Source organism: Cherax quadricarinatus, chromosome 1 (genome assembly GCF_038502225.1).
Source record: "Cherax quadricarinatus isolate ZL_2023a chromosome 1, ASM3850222v1, whole genome shotgun sequence".
In the NCBI taxonomy this organism is placed as follows: domain Eukaryota; kingdom Metazoa; phylum Arthropoda; class Malacostraca; order Decapoda; family Parastacidae; genus Cherax; species Cherax quadricarinatus.
In genome coordinates, this window is record NC_091292.1 from 93,765,712 (window position 1) to 93,783,749 (window position 18,038).

The 18,038-nt window shown below is 45.5% G+C and overlaps 1 protein-coding gene across 1 annotated transcript in view; it reads left to right on the forward strand.

The window, feature by feature from the left end:
- The window catches only part of lilli (AF4/FMR2 family member lilliputian), a 470,466-nt gene that overhangs the window by 27,108 nt on the left and 425,320 nt on the right, over window positions 1–18,038 (forward strand). The gene's annotated exons all lie outside the window — the stretch shown is intronic.

The following is an 18,038-nucleotide window of genomic DNA, read 5'->3' on the forward strand; positions in this document are numbered from 1 at the left end:
GGGGCCTCCGTCGGTAGGGGAGTACTGGGGGTGAGACAACGTAGTCATAGCGACCAGAGGGAGGGGAGGACTTTGATAACGGCACGGGAATTATTAGAGAGAGAGAGAGAGAGAAAAAAAAATTAATAAAATTGGATAACAAGCAGTGTCCTGCTTCCCAGTACTTTATATTAATTACACATTGGGAACAAAAGCTAGATATAGTTCCCTGACATATTGCATCACATAGGATGGGGCTCGTACAAGGTGTTGAAATCTGTCTGTCCGAGTAGGGAGATTTCAGTGAAAACCAAGCAGAGAGGTATACCCACGGAGAGTGGAAGGAGGAATGGAAGGTTCCACTGTGATGAAGTCACGGAAATTATTGGAGAGCAGAAGAGAGAAAGGGAGAGAGTGAAGCAAGGATGGTTTGAGAGACACTTGAGCGGCTACTTTGCCACACTTGTGGCCCTCAAGCGCCAGGTTAGGTCCATTGAGTTGCAGTAGCGACAAGTGACGCGTTGATGCTAATGACTCAAGGAGCAGCAGCAGCAGCAAGAAGCTGCAGAATTGCAGGCGCGGGTGGAGAGAGGGCAGAAGAGGTGGACGAAGGTCAGGTTGGGGTACGGAGAGCTAGTGAGGGTGGAGGGATGGCTTGGGAGGGGATTATAGAAGGCCGGTGGGGGTGGATGAATGGGAGGTGGGGGTAGAAATAGAGGGAAGGCAGGGATATTATGGGGAGGGAACGGGGGTGATCATGGTTTGTTATAAATTGCAATATAAGGTATATACTGTAGTACAGCAAAGAGACAGAGGGAGTGAAGGAGAGATGGAAGGAGTGAAGAGAGACAGAAGTGAAGGTGGTAAGGAGGGGTAGTGGGGGATGTATAACACTCCTTATGTTACACGTTTTTATAGCTGGTCCATACCCAGTACTCCCCCCCCATCCATGGACCCTTCCCCACCACCGCACCTCTCCCCCATTTTCATCCCCTTTCCCCTACCTCCCCCATCCATCTCCACCTTTTATTCCTTTCCTCCATTTTTCTTTTTCCTTTTTTTCTCCATTTTGCTTCTTTCTCCTTCTGATTCCTTCTCTTTCGTCGTCCTCTCCAAATACAAAAATCTTTGAGTAGGAACAGATAAAGTCGCAACACTGTTCTTACCTGCAGTGAGAAGCACTTGGGGATCACCAAGAGACACCTAGCTGTCTTCAAGAGGGAACTCGACAGATTCCTCAAAAATAGCTCTAGATCAACCGGGTTGTAGCTGTTAGTGCAGGCACTAACAGCTTTGTAGATGAATGGTTCAGAGAACCGACATGTTGTTGAATTAGACACATGTGCAACTCTTGGGTATCTTTATTGAGGAAATGCTTCGCCACACAGTGGCTTCATCAGTCCATACAAAGGAGAAACTTGAAGAACAGGAGGAGAATGAGGTAATCAGTCCCTCAGCCTTGAGTCGATGTGTTCAGCCCATCACATCGACTCAAGGCTGAGGGACTGATTACCTAATTCTCCTCCTGTTCTTCAAGTTTCTCCTTTGTATGGACTGATGAAGCCACTGTTTGGCGAAACGTTTCCTCAATAAAGATACCCAAGAGTTGCACATGTGTCTAATTCAACAACACTAACAGCTTTAATCGATCATGACAGCAACCTCATGAAGGCCTGGTCTGGGACCGGGCCGCGGAGGCGGTGACCTCTGAAAGCGACTCCAGGCTCTAGGACCCCCCACCGTACACCATCTATCTACCTTAGTCACTGCTCTCATGGTGCAGGTGGTGTGCTGAACCTATTCCGGAGGCTCGGCTCTTGGTCAGGCCTCCCTCTTGATTGCCTGGTCTACCAAGCCAATGTTGTTGTCATCCCACAAGTTTACTATCTGGAGGGTGTTCCGGGGGTCAGCGCCCCCGCGCCCGCTCCATGGGTATGTCTCCTGGTGGATTAGAGCATGATCAACCAGGCTGTTATTGTTGGCCGCTCGCTTTCCAACGTACGAACCACAGCCCGGCTGGTCAGGTACTGACTTGAGGCATTTGTCCTTTTGAAGACAGCCAGAGGTTTATTGGTAATATCCTTTATGTATGATGGATGTTGAACCGTGTACTCACGGTACCCTGGCTTTTTATTGGGTGTATGTTTCACCATCTGCCCAGTTTTGCTTTCGTAGGGAGTGATTTATGTGTGCAAATTTGGGACCAGTTCCAGGTGAAAATTGTGATGTATTTTTCTCGCCTACGTTCCAAGGAGTAAAGGTCAAAGGACTTCAAACGTTCTCAGTAATTAAGGTGCTTGACATAACTTGTATATACAGTGAAGGTTCTCTGATCATTCTCCAGATTTGCAGTTTCGCCAACCTTGAATAGGGTTGTTAGTGTATGACAGTATTCCAGTGAATTAAAAAGGTTCATCATTCGCTTGGTATCTCTTGTTTTGTTGGTTCTCATAACCCATCGAATTATTTTTCTCACAGTCGTGGTAATAACACTGTTGTGGTCCCTGAAGGTGAGATCCTCCGACATTATCACTCCTATTTGTTGTATACTTCGTTCTAACTTTTAGTTCTTCATGTCTTCCATAACGTAGTAACTGAATTTGTCCTTATTGAACATTATATTGTTTTCTGCTGCCCTTTGGTCGTTATCTGCTTGGAGATTGTGTCCTCAGTGGATGACACTCATGCAAATTCTATTGTCTACAAAGGAAGAGGGTGCTATGGTGTACATTTCTGCGTATATCAGTTATGAGGATGAAAAGGATGGGGGGCGAGTACTGTACCTTGTGGAACAGAGCTTTTCACTGGGGCAGCTTCTGATTTTACTGTTTACTATACTCTTTGTGTTCCATCTAATCACTTTTCCTGTTATTCCTTTATCATACATTTTCTATGCATTTCACCATGATTACACATGTCGAAGGATTTTGCCGAGTCTTTTGTACACTACATCTGCTTTCTGTTTGTCACTTCCTCTGTCATATTCTAAGCTAAAGCGATATCTGTCACAGGTATATCATTCACATGAGGAACTCGGATGTTGGAATCCACAGTCTCGGAGAATACTGTAAAATGTTTTCGCGGAAAACGCCATAGTTCTTTCCGCTAGTCATTTTAACATTCCTTCAGAGCACAAACTTGTATTCAGTGCATCAGCATATTGAAACGACGTGCATCTCCTCAAACTCCCCTGTAACCCGACGGGAAACAAAATTGCATCAGGCATTTTTTCTCTCTAGATTTGGATAGGGATGCTTGAACAGTTAGATGTCAACCCTGGAGTCTCCTCGTATCGATGATCTTAAACCCAGTTCACTAAGGAAACTGCAGCATCTTTGTCACTACCCAGGAGTGATAATATCAGATATCACTTCAAGAAGCGCAACGAGGATATTGCAGTTGCAAGGAAAATGGTAGGTTGGCTAGCTAGAACCCTCAGAACAAGGGATGCCAATCCAGTGTTCTCTCTAGGTTGGAAAATTGCTTTGTACTCAGACATTACCACTCCCAGGTCCTTCACATTACTTTTCCGCTCTTTTGTGTGATTAGAGTTTGTAGTATACTCAGTTCTAGCTATTATTTCCTCCAGTTTTCCATAACGGAGTAGTTGGAATTTGTCTTCATTCTCTGTTGCCCATTGGAAAACTTGATTTATATCTTGGAGATTTACCGTATCCTCAATAGATAACAGTCTCATGCAGATCCTAGTATCGTCTGCAAAAGATGATACAGTGCTATGGTTTACATCTCTGTCTATGTCTGATATGAGGATGAGGAACAGGATAGGGATGAGTACTGTGCCTTGTGGAACAGAGCTCTTCACTATGGCAGCTTCCGATTTAACTCTACCACTATTTGTGTTCAGTTGGTTAGAAAGTTGAAGATCCATCTGCCTACTTTGCCAGTTATCCCTTTAATACGCATTTTGTGTGCTATTACACCATGATCGCACTTGTCAAAGGCTTTTGCAAAATGTGTGTATTCTACATCTGCATTCTGTTTGTTTTCCAGTGCATCTAAGACCATATCATAGTGGTCCAGTAATTGTGAGAGGCAGGAGCGACCTGCTCTGAACCCATGTTGCCCTGAATTGTGCAGTTGTTGGGAGTCCAAGTGGTTTGCAATCCTGCTTCTCAGAGCTCTTTCAAAGATTTTATGATGTGGGACATTAAAGCTATTGGTCTATAATTCTTATCTATTGCTTTGCTGCCACTCTTATTGAGTAAGGCTATATCCGTTGTTTTTAGTGACTGTGGAATCTTGCCTATGTCTATGCTCCTCCTTAGCCTACTTAGGGCCCGTAAGAGGGGTTTCTTGCAATTCTTAATTTAATGAACACAGAGTTCCACGAATCTAGTGGAGTGTGGGTTATGTCAGAAATTTGGCATACATTGACAGGGTTTTGAGGCTCATTCATGAAAAAAAAATATTTTGATTGTCTATATTTAGACTGATTAGTGGTTCGCTGAACAGTCACGTTGAGATCTCGGTATCTCATTCATTTCTTTGTTGTCATCTGTGTAGGATCCGTCTTGTCTGAGCAGGGGCCCTGTACTAGATGTGGTTTTTGCCTTGTTTTTGGCATACGAAAAGAAATATTTATTTTCGAATTTCTTTCAATTTCACTAATCACTTTCAGCTCCTGTCTCTCTTGGATCCTGTATGAGTCCTTTACCTTAAGCTCAATGTTTTCCACTTCCTTGGTTAGCACTTCCTTCCATGTTTCAGATAATCTAGCATTCTTGAGGAACTCAGTGATTCTTTGCCTTCTCTGTAGAGGGAGCTTTTGTCTCTATCTCTCCAGTTTACTACTTCAGCTACCAGAAAGTTGATCTTTTCCAGGCACTGGTTAGAGTCTATGTTATTTAAGATATCTTCCCAATATGTTTCATGTAGGACAAAGTTTACCTGGTCCCAGTTGATATTCTTACTGTTGAAGTTGAATTTGGTGAAGGTACCCTCATAGCTGTATGCATTTTACTGATCAGGACACCTATGCATATAAGTCTGGACTTCGATTAGATTGTGATCGGATTTAGTTGTTTTTGATATTGTTATGTTTCTTACCAGGTCCTCATTATTCGTGAAAATAAGGTCCAGTGTGTTCTCCAGTCTTGTTGGCTCCACTATCTGCTGACTTAGGGCATGTTTATTGCAGAAATTCAGCAGCTCATGTGTGTGACTTTTCATCTGAGCTGCCTCCAGGGATTATTTCTGCTACAACATTATTTGCTACATTCTTCCATTTTGTATATCTTAGATTGAAGTCACCAAGCAGCAAGATGTTTGGGGATGGGGCTGGAAGGTTTTCTAGACAGTAGTCAATTTTCGATAGTTGTTCCTTGAAATGTTGGGAAGTTGCATCTGGTGGCTTATGTACAAGCACAATGACTAAGTTTTGGATCTCGATTTTTATTGTTAGCTGTCTGCAAGATGGAACTCAACAGATTCCTCAAAACAATTCCTATTCAGTTGGGTTGTAATTCATGCGTTGGACTACTGGCGGCTGGCACTAAAAGCTTGCTCGTTCAGGCCAGCAACCAGGAGGTCTTGCCTGGAACCGAGCTGCAGAGGTAACCTCTGGAAGTGGCTCCAGGTAAACTCCGGATAAGTGCCAGATCTACCTGGCTGTGATGGATATGTGGCTAGCGGGCCAGCAATAGCAACAGCCTTGTTGACCAGGTAAATACCAAATGCGCGTGGCTCAGAGCCGGGCTCCTGAGGTAGGAAAACTCTCGAAGCTCTTCAAAGGTATATATCAAAGAGTCCAGAAGTCTCTGATGCTACTGGAACGCAGTGGTACTCTTGGCCCAATTCCTTATACTGTACAGTTTATCTTTCCTACGATCAGCATCACCGCTCTTGATTAACACTAGAAAGGATGTGGGTGTTAACGAAGTAAATCCGCAAGTATAGTGCTCATCTGCATCCCCTTCATTTTTTTTTTCATTTCAACTCTCCTACATTCCCAGAATTATTTCACTTCACTTGAAGTCCACATTCCCAGAATTCCACGATTTTCCCCGTTTTCTGTTTCTCCTCTTGTTAAAATCCATGAGTTCTGGCTCACACTATTGTTCAAGTTCTTGGAAAGCTAGTCTTCATTTGTGGATAATTTTTAGTCTTGTGTATTATTTGCACTAATAAATATATATATATATATATATATATATATATATATATATATATATATATATATATATATATATATATATATATATATATATATATATATATATAAAATCTCAAAGAATCAGTATTATTTTGGTTAAGGTGGTTTTTGTTTTGGTTGACTGATAACAGAAATTGTTGCGAGGCATTCTCTGTAGCATCGTCCTCCCATTCTCATGTTTTATCCCCTCCCCTCTTAGCTGTCGCCTCCCTCTGTCCCTTGCTCCCACTCCCCCTCACTCCCACTCCCCCTCGCTCCCACTCCCCCTCGCTTGCTCGCTCCCTGCCTCCCTGCCTCCCTCCCTCCCTCCCCCCCTCCCTCATGTAGCACATACCTGGAGTGGGTTTCAGGGGTCAACGCCCCTGCTGCCCGGTCTATGACCAGACCTCGTGCACATGCACATATTCAACATGGTAATATAACCTTCAAGACTTAAACACTATTATAAAGCCAAACTTATCTTTGACGAGCCATCCTTACCCGTGTTTCCATCACCCTCTTCATCCTTACCCGTGTTTCCATCACCCTCTTCATCCTTACCCGTGTTTCCATCACCCTCTTCATCCTTACCCGTGTTTCCATCACCCTCTTCATCCTTACCCGTGTTTCCATCACCCTCTTCATCCTTACCCGTGTTTCCATCACCTTCTTCATCCTTACCCGTGTTTCCATCACCCTCTTCATCCTTACCCGTGTTTCCATCACCCTCTTCATACTTACCCGTGTTTCCATCCCCCCTCTTCATCCTTACCCGTGTTTCCATCCCCCCTCTTCATCTTTACCCGTGTTTCCATCACCCTCTTCATCCTTACCTGTATTTCCATCACCCTCTTCATCCTTACCCGTGTTTCCATCACCCTCTTCATCCTTACCTGTATTTCCATCACCCTCTTCATCCTTACCTGTATTTCCATCACCCTCTTCATCCTTACCCGTGTTTCCATCACCCTCTTCATCCTTACCTGTATTTCCATCACCCCTCTTCATCCTTACCCGTGTTTCCATCACCCCTCTTCATCCTTACCCGTGTTTCCATCACCCTCTTCATCCTTACCCGTGTTTCCATCACCCTCTTCATCCTTACCCGTGTTTCCATCACCCTCTTCATCCTTACCCGTGTTTCCATCACCCTCTTCATCCTTACCCGTGTTTCCATCACCCTCTTCATCCTTACCCGTGTTTCCATCACCCTCTTCATCCTTACCCGTGTTTCCATCACCCTCTTCATCCTAACCCGTGTTTCCATCACCCTCTGCATCCTTACCCGTGTTTCCATCACCCTCTTCATCCTTACCCGTGTTTCCATCACCCTCTTCATCCTTACCCGTGTTTCCATCACCCTCTTCATCCTTACCCGTGTTTCCATCACCCTCTTCATCCTTACCCGTGTTTCCATCACCCTCTTCATCCTTACCCGTGTTTCCATCACCCTCTTCATCCTTACCCGTGTTTCCATCACCCTCTTCATCCTTACCCGTGTTTCCATCACCCTCTTCATCCTTACCCGTGTTTCCATCACCCTCTTCATCGTTACCCGTGTTTCCACCCCCCATCTTCATCCTTACCCGTGTTTCCATCACCCTCTTCATCCTTACACGTTTCCATCAACCTCTTCATCCTTACCCGTGTTTCCATCACCACTCTTCATCTTTACCCGTGTTTCCATCACCCTCTTCATCCTTACCCGTGTTTCCATCACCCTCTTCATCCTTACCCGTGTTTCCATCACCCTCTTCATCCTTACCCGTGTTTCCATCACCCTCTTCATCCTTACCCGTGTTTCCATCACCCTCTTCATCCTTACCCGTGTTTCCATCACCCTCTTCATCCTTACCCGTGTTTCCATCACCCTCTTCATCCTTACCCGTGTTTCCATCACCTTCTTCATCCTTACCCGTGTTTCCATCACCCTCTTCATCCTTACCCGTATTTCCATCACCCTCTTCATCCTTACCCGTGTTTCCATCACCCTCTTCATCCTTAGCCGTGTTTCCATCACCCTCTTCATCCTTACCCGTGTTTCCATCACCCCTCTTCATCCTTACCCGTGTTTCCATCCCCCCTCTTCATCGTTACCGGTGTTTCCATCCCCCCTCTTCATCGTTACCGGTGTTTCCATCCCCCCTCTTCATCCTTACCCGTGTTTCCATCAACCTCTTCATCCTTACCCGTGTTTCCATCACCCCTCTTCATCCTTACCCGTGTTTCCATCACCCTCTTCATCCTTACCCGTGTTTCCATCACCCTCTTCATCCTTACCCGTGTTTCCATCACCCCTCTTCATCCTTACCCGTGTTTCCATCACCCTCTTCATCGTTACCCGTGTTTCCACCCCCCATCTTCATCCTTACCCGTGTTTCCATCACCCTCTTCATCCTTACACGTTTCCATCAACCTCTTCATCCTTACCCGTGTTTCCATCACCACTCTTCATCCTTACCCGTGTTTCCATCACCCTCTTCATCCTTACCCGTGTTTCCATCACCCTCTTCATCCTTACCCGTGTTTCCATCACCCTCTTCATCCTTACCCGTGTTTCCATCACCCTCTTCATCCTTACCCGTGTTTCCATCACCCTCTTCATCCTTACCCGTGTTTCCATCACCCTCTTCATCCTTACCCGTGTTTCCATCACCCTCTTCATCCTTACCCGTGTTTCCATCACCTTCTTCATCCTTACCCGTGTTTCCATCACCCTCTTCATCCTTACCCGCGTTTCCATCACCCTCTTCATCCTTACCGTGTTTCCATCACCCTCTTCATCCTTACCCGTGTTTCCATCACCCTCTTCATCCTTAGCCGTGTTTCCATCACCCTCTTCATCCTTACCCGTGTTTCCATCACCCCTCTTCATCCCTACCCGTGTTTCCATCCCCCCTCTTCATCGTTACCGGTGTTTCCATCCCCCCTCTTCATCGTTACCGGTGTTTCCATCCCCCCTCTTCATCCTTACCCGTGTTTCCATCAACCTCTTCATCCTTACCCGTGTTTCCATCACCCCTCTTCATCCTTACCCGTGTTTCCATCACCCTCTTCATCCTTACCCGTGTTTCCATCACCCTCTTCATCCTTGCCCGTGTTTCCATCACCCTCTTCATCCTTGCCCGTGTTTCCATCACCCTCTTCATCCTTGCCCGTGTTTCCATCACCCTCTTCATCCTTACCCGTGTTTCCATCACCCCTCTTCATCCTTACCCGTGTTTCCATCACCCTCTTCATCCTTACCCGTGTTTCCATCACCCTCTTCATCCTTACCCGCGTTTCCATCACCCTCTTCATCCTTACCCGCGTTTCCATCACCCTCTTCATCCTTACCCGCGTTTCCATCACCCTCTTCATCCTTACCTGCGTTTCCATCACCCTCTTCATCCTTACCCGCGTTTCCATCACCCTCTTCATCCTTACCCGCGTTTCCATCACCCTCTTCATCCTTACCCGCGTTTCCATCACCCTCTTCATCCTTACCCGTGTTTCCATCACTCTCTTCATCCTTACCCGTGTTTCCATCACCCTCTTCATCCTTACCCGTGTTTCCATCACCCTCTTCATCCTTACCCGTGTTTCCATCACCCTCTTCATCCTTACCCGTGTTTCCATCACCCTCTTCATCCTTACCCGTGTTTCCATCACCCTCTTCATCCTTACCCGTGTTTCCATCACCCTCTTCATCCTTACCCGTGTTTCCATCCCCCCTCTTCATCCTTACCCGTGTTTCCATCCCCCCTCTTCATCCTTACCCGTGTTTCCGTCACCCTCTTCATCCTTACCCTTGTTTCCATCCCCCCTCTTCATCCTTACCCGTGTTTCCATCACCCTCTTCATCCTTACCGGTGTTTCCATCACCCTCTTCATCCTTACCCGTGTTTCCATCCCCCCTCTTCATCCTTACCCGTGTTTCCATCCCCCCTCTTCATCCTTACCCGTGTTTCCGTCACCCTCTTCATCCTTACCCGTGTTTCCATCCCCCCTCTTCATCCTTACCCGTGTTTCCATCACCCTCTTCATCCTTACCGGTGTTTCCATCTCCCTCTTCATCCTGACCCGTGTTTCCATCCCCCCTCTTCATCCTTACCCGTGTTTCCATCCCCCCTCTTCATCCTTACCCGTGTTTCCGTCACCCTCTTCATCCTTACCCGTGTTTCCATCCCCCCTCTTCATCCTTACCCGTGTTTCCATCACCCTCTTCATCCTTACCGGTGTTTCCATCACCCTCTTCATCCTTACCCGTGTTTCCATCCTTGTCATGCCCTGGTTGTATAAAGACTTAAAAGTTTTGTAGCATGCTCAGATGTGTGTATAGTTTTGTCCCTTTTCTCTTGGGTCATGTTTGACAGCTGGTGAGTAGTGTCTCCCCCGAGGGCAGGTGTTTCCCTTCCTCCTGTATATACCTGGAGGTTACCTGGAGGTTATTCCGGGGATCAACGCCCCCGCGGCCCGGTCCACGACCAGGCCTCCCGATGGATCAGGGCCTGATCAACGAGGCTGTTACTGCTGGCCGCACGCAGTCCGACGTACGAGCCACAGCCCGGCTGATCCGGCACTGACTTTAGGTATCTGTCCAGCTCTCTCTTGAAGGCAGCCAGGGGTTTATTGGCAATTCCCCTAATGCTTGATGGGAGGCTGTTGAACAGTTTTGGGCCCCGGACACTTATGGTGTTTTCTCTTAGTGTACCAATGGCGCCCCTACTTTTTATTGGCGGCATTTTGCATCGCCTGCCCAGTCTTTTACTTTCGTAGGGAGTGATTTCTGTGTGCAGATTTGGGACCATTCCTTCCAAGATTTTCCAAGTGTAGATTATGATATATCTCTCCCTCCTGCGTTCCAACGAGTACAAGTCAAGTGCTTTCAAGCGTTTCCAGTAGTTAAGGTGCTTGACAGAACTTATACGTGCAGTAAAGGATCTCTGTACACTCTCTAGATCTGCGATTTCACCTGCTTTGTATGGAGATGTTAATGTACAGCAGTATTCCAGCCTAGAGAGAACAAGTGATTTGAAAAGGATCATCATGGGCTTGGCATCTCTCGTTTTGAAAGTTCTCATTATCCATCCTATCATTTTCTTTGCACGTGCGATCGTGGCACTGTTGTGATCCTTGAAAGTGAGATCCTCAGACATTACTACTCCCAGGTCCCTTACATTATTTTTCCGCTCTATTGTATGGCCGGAGTCAGTAGTATACTCTGTTCTAGTTATTATCTCCTCCAGTTTTCCATAACGGAGTAGTTGGAATTTGTCCTCATTGAACATCATATTGTTTACCGTTGCCCACTGGAAAACTTTGTTTATATCTTCTTGGAGGTTAACCGCGTCCTCAGCAGATGACAGCCTCATGCAGATCCTAGTATCATCCGCAAAGGATGATACGGTGCTGTGGTGTATATCTCTGTTTATGTCTGATATGAGGATAAGGAATAAGATGGGGGCGAGTACTGTGCCTTGTGGAACAGAGCTCTTCACTATGGCAGCCTCCGATTTAACTCTGTTGACTAAATTTCTGTCCTCTTGTTTACCACTGTCCTTCCCCTGTACGCCCCTGTCCTCTTATCTACCCATATTTCCTTATTTTCCTGTCACTATTCTTCCCTTGTTTATCATTATCCCTCTCCATTGTCTCTGCATGAGTGTGTCAACCACTGAGGATACGGTAAATATCCAAGCGGATATAAAGCAAGTTTTCCAGTGGACCGCGGAAAACAATATGATGTTCAATGACAATGAAGACAAATTTCAGTTACTCCGGTATGGAAAACGCGATTAAATAATAGAACGGTGTATACAACAAATTATATCCACATAATACAGCGAGAAACTAATGTGAAGGACTTGGGAGTGTTAATGTTAGAGGATCTCAGCTTGAAGGATCACATAAGTGTCACAATCTGCAGGGAAAATTATAGGATGGATAATGAGAATTTCAAAAGAGGGGATTCCATGCCAGTGATGATCCTCTTTAAAGTCACTTGTTCTCTTTAGGTTGGAATACTGTCGGGCTGTGGCTCGTACGTTGGACTGCGTGCGGCCAGCAGTAACAGCCTAGTTGATCAGGCCCTGATCCATCGGGAGGCCTGGTCATGGACCGGGCCGCGGGGGCGTTGATCCCCGGAATAACCTCCAGGTACACGTACAACCCCATTCAAGGCAGGTGAAGTTGTAGCTCTAGAGAATGAACAAAGAACCTTCACTGCACGCATTAGTTCAGTCGCGCACCTGAATTACCGGGAATGTTTGAAATCCTTTGACCTATAGGACCCCAATGGAAATAAGTCACTCTCTGACTTTTTTGGGTTATCCTAGGTTCTCTACACATATGCTGCTATGTATGATAATTCTATGTAACTGTATTTGTGTATACCTGAATAAACTTACTTACTTACTTACTTACTATACTCCCTGGAACGCTGGCGAGAAAGATACATCATAATCTACACCTGGAAAAACCCAAATCCTAAATATACATAAAGAAATCACTTCCTACGCAAGCAAAAGACTAGGCACACGATGCAACGTAACCCCAATGAAAAGTAGGGGTGTTATGAGTACACTAAGAGAAAGCACTGTGAGACTGTTTAACAGCCTCCCATCGTACACGAGGGAAATTACCAATAGACCCCTGGCTATCTTCAAGAGGGAACTGGACAGCTTCCTGTTAGTACGTATATCAAAGGTATTGCATGCGACCAGCAGTAACAGCCTGGTTGATCAGGCCCTGATCCACCGCGAGGTCTGGTCGAGGACCAGGACGCGGGGGTGTTGACCCCCGGAACAATATCCAGGTAGATTCCTGTCTTTTCTGTCATACAGTGTGCTCCCCGTTCCTCATCCTTTGGCATAGTTTTGACGGGTTTCGAGAGTTTTCCTACTCCTGGAGCCCATCACTGGCCAGGCTTGTCTGGTCAACTAGGCTGATGATGTTGCGGCCTCCTGGTTCACATATCCAATCACAGTCTGCTTGAACCGGCACTTGGCACTTGCTCTCCCACGCATCTCTTCTGTCTCTCTCCCGCCCCTCCTCCAGCTTTTATTTCCCCTCTTCTGCATTCCTCGTCTCCCCTTCTTCCTTCTCTTATCTATTTCTCTACCTCATTATATCTGCCTCATTCTCTACCTTCCGTTCACCTGTTTCTCCTTTCGAGGTACACTTGACTGACTCTTCCCTCCTCTCCCTCTTCTGCTCCCATCGCCCCTCCCCCTCCCCTCCTCTCCAACCCTCACCATAAAGTTTTCTTCCTTCACATATTTCCCACGAGCAGCAGCAGCCCTCCTTCCTGTGACCAGCCCTGCTTCCCATTCCTCTCTCCCTCCCACCCAGAGATCAATCCTCTCACCCTCCCCCACCACCATTCTCTCTCTCTCTCTCTCTCTCTCTCTCTCTCTCTCTCTCTCTCTCTCTCTCTCTCTCTCTCTCTCTCTCTCTCTCTCTCTCTCTCTCTCTCTCTCTCTCTCTCTCTCTCTCTCTACCGCTGCTTCAGTTGGCCGTGTGTTGTGTGGAGGAGCGAGGGAGAGTCGATAATGGATTAATTTTATAGCAGGAAGGAGTTCAGAGCGGCAGACCCTAGTTTTTACTGCTACTGGCAGACGCCATTGTGCGTCGTCGAGGAAGTGAGTGAGACCGAGAGAGAGAGAGAGAGGGAGAGAGCGAGCGAGCACATGTTCTCTTAAGTGGGGAATGGTGGTTGGTGGTTGTGGTGGTGAGAAGGATACAAGAGGAACACACTAGAGGGCTGACGGAGCACTTGTGCCATTCTTCACGTCTCTACCTTGTTGTGTGTAACAGGTTACTCCGTGTTATTGGTGTGGGGGCCTTGGGACAGGGAGCCGGGCGCGTGACCCTTCAGGAGGTGGGTGGGGGTGTTGGTGTCATGGGGATTTAAAGAAAACTGGATATATTTACAATGTACTGCTACTTTATTCAATATGATAATAACATAGTGGGAACGAAAGTAATGCTTCCCTGTCAAATTCCATCACACAGGATAGGGCTGGCCAATGTCAGCTGGCCAATGAAGATATCGGGAAGTATTCCACAAAGGTTCATCTGCTACCGGAGCTTCAGAGGTTTCCTAGCACGCCTGTAGGCTACCTCTTGTAATAAAGTTGGTAGAATTACCGACAATATGTAAAGTAAAAGGACACAAGTGCAACTAATGTGACATTTATTGTGGCAACGTTTCGCTCTCCAGGAGCTTTATCAAGCCATTACAAACAATACATGGACACAGAGGGTATATAAAGGCTCAGAGTGAGGTGAATACTAGTGAGGTACCATTCCGATGTTCACTAGTGGTAGTAGTAGTAGTAGTAGTGGTAGTGACAAAAGCAATTAATTCGTACATGAGTAAAAGGATATAAAAGCTATTACTTGGGTAACATAAAAATAGGTTGGACAAATATAAACTGGAATGAGGCAGGTTGTTTCAGTGTTCACTCTCTGTGCTTTGTGTAGTATAACAGGAGAGACTATGTGATGGCAGGGTTTACTGTTTTCCTCCTCACTAGTATTCACCTCACTCTGAGCCTTTATATACCCTCTGTGTCCATGTATTGTTTGTAATGGCTTGATAAAGCTCCTGGAGAGCGAAACGTTGCCACAATAAATGTCACATTAGTTGCACTTGTGTCCTTTTACTTTACAGGCTACCTCTTTACTATCTTCTCGGAATTACCATCTCTCGTGACAGCCTGCCCCATACACAGGAGTAATGGAATTTTTATGAAGATGTTTCCATCATGTCAGAGTGAAGGAAGATAAATTATACATAGACAGTGGGAAGATAGGGGAGGGAGTGCAATTTGAATTGCATAATAAATCAAGTATCTTCTGCTTCTATCAACTTTTCTGTACTCGACTGAAGAAGCCTACTGTGTAGGCGAAACGTTTCAAAATAAAGATACCTAACTGTTGCATATGTGTCTTACCTAACATAATAAATCTAGTTGTAGAGGACAGAGGAGGACGAAGGAAGGTAGGTTTGATGTTGCCTGTAGTTTGTTCCCGGAGGTCATCTACTCCTTGGCCCGGTCCCAGACCAGGTCTCCTGTTAGCTGACCTGATAAAGGTATTAGTTGGTTTAGAAAGACACGTAAGCAAACACTATGACATATTTATTAAGTATCATGTATGGCATACATGATACTTAAGCAGCACCATGTATGCCATACATGATACTTAAGCAACACCAACCCAACAACACAGGAGTCGCATGATATCGTCTACCCGTCCTCATCATAGGTAAAGGTTGTTTTGATAAGGACCTGCCTCGCATGGGCCAGTAGGCCTTCTACAGTGTTCCTCCATTCTTATGTTCTTATGACATTCCTCAGGTCACGTGCGTCACACCTCACTCTCCGCCTATATATATAATGTCTTTCTACCTTTCTCCCTCGGGAGCCAGAGACGGGTCATCGCAAGATTGAGACCCGTGCCAGGACTAGGGTCTTGGCGAACATTATACATACATGTATGTTAGAAGTGATCAAGGTCCCAGGACCGAAACGTTTTCTAATAATATGTCATAGTGTTTGCTTACGTGTCTTTCTAAACCAACTTGTCGGTATTTATTACCAAGGTTTATACCAAAGTTATTAGTACCGTCGCCCGCACTCCAGCAATATGCATCACAACCTGGCTGATCAGGAACTGTTTCTAGAAATCTGTTGGGAATCCCCCTTATGCATGAAGGGTGTGTTGATGAGGATCGATGAGTAGTGACCCATTTACTCTTGTGCAAGAATGGTATATAATACCGACAAGATGAAATTAAGACACATGTGCAACATCTGGTTATCTTTATTGTAGACGTTTCGCCATCCAGTGGCTTTATCAATACAGATTCTTAGACATAATTAGAAAACAGAAGAACTATATACAAAAGATGAGGTAATCAGTCCCTCAGCCTTGGAGGTGATGTTTACAACACCGTGGAATCTCTACAACCACGGTGTTGTAAACACCACCTCCAAGACTGAGGGACTGATTACCTCAGCTTTTGTATATAGTTCTTCTGTTTTCTAATTATGTCCTAGAATCTGTATTGATAAAGCCACTGGATGGCGAAACGTCTACAATAAAGATAACCAGATGTTGCACAAATGTTTTAACTTTCATACTATTTCTTTGAACATATGAAAGAAGTAGCACCACAGCAGGCCTACTGGCCCATGCTAGGCAGCTCCGAGTCACCTGTTGGCCTAAGTCAGTCAGAGCCAAGTAGCATCCACTTATGGAAGGAACACTGCATCAGACCTATTACCACAAGCTAGTCAGGTCTAACTCACTCCCACCCACACTCACTCATGTATTTATGTAACTATTATATTTATAAAACTACACAACGTTTTAATTTCAATAACTCGCTTTCATTCCTGCAGTGTACCGTTCTCTTTGTCATCTTCTCTAAATTCCTTCTTATGTCGTTTAGAGTTATGGCGACTCCTCGTTGCTAATGCCAAGAAATCCACCACCACTTACTTTCTGCCTAGTTATATAAATTTGTTTTCATATCTGGTTTTCTGGTGTATGTGTATGTGGGAGAGTGATAGTATGGGTGTTAGTGATAAGGGAAGTAAGTTGGTGTGTGGTTGTCGTAAGTGAAGGTGGCGTGAGATTACCTCGGCTCTAGCGAACCCCACCTGAGGCAGATGGTAAGCTGCTTGTTTCCCATGTCACCACCTTTATTATGATGAAATTGAGACACATGTGCAACATCTGGGTATCTTTATTATATCTACAGTAACTTCTTTCGTGGTGTGTGTGTGTTTGAGAGAGGGAAACCGCAGGTTAGGGAAGGGGGAGACAAGGTAAGGGAGGGAAGGAGTTAAGTGGTGATGCAAGCAGAGGAGGATTGATGTTTGATCATAAAATTCAGCAAAGGAGAGAGCTCTTGAGAGCGGTACACAGCAAATGAAGGTAGTTGACGGATGGAGAGGGGAAGGGAGGGGAGGAGGGCAGAGAAAGCGGTGCCACTTGGTCGTGTGAGAGAGGGAAGGGGGATGTTGGAGAGAAAGCGATGGAGGGATGGTGAATATTTTTAATTAGCATTATGTGGTACAGAGATACCTTTTAGCTAACACCATTCATCTACAAATCTCCAGCAGACACTGGAGATTCTTACACTCAGGATCGAAGTACTTTCTTACACAGGATATGACACCTGCAGCAGGACTGGAAAGCAATGGCTTGGCAGTATAGTTGTGGCTGAGTGGAACAAACTCCGGAGTAACGTTATGTTGTTGAAGCTAAGATGTTGTGTTGGTTTAAAAGGACACAAGTGCAACTAATGTGATATTTTATTGTGGCAACGTTTCGCTCTCCAGGAGCTTTGTCAAGTCGTTAACCAAATACATGACTTGCACATTAGTAAATAGATTTATTGTTTGAGTAGCATTGAGAATAGGTTAGGCAAATATTGTTCCTGGAATGGGTATGGGTATGCTGAAATGTTCCTCCTTATGTTCTTATGAATGGATGCGAGTCGTACCTGACTGGATTGGGTCAGTAGGTGACTTGGACCTGCCTAGCATGGGCCAGTAGGCCTGCTGCAGTTCTTATGTTCTTACGAGTGTCCTAACACATTTTTTCCTGATTGCGACCTTCCACAGTTAGCTAGCACAAAGGTATTTATTTTTACTGGCAGCTGGGCAGGGGATGTAAGGAAGTCTCGATTTGTTTTTCCATGCCAGGTAATCGAACCCAGAACCTTGCGATTATGAGGTTAATGCTCTCACTAGTGAGCTACGCGGCATCTGGTGGTAGTTGCTGGAAAAAAATGGAGAGAAAGCGTGACATGTAGATTTTGACGTAGTTGCTAAAGCATGTCGATGGTCATTATTCTTGTAGTTATACACCGTGTGTCGTATTTTGATGCTACATAGTACAGTACCTGTAC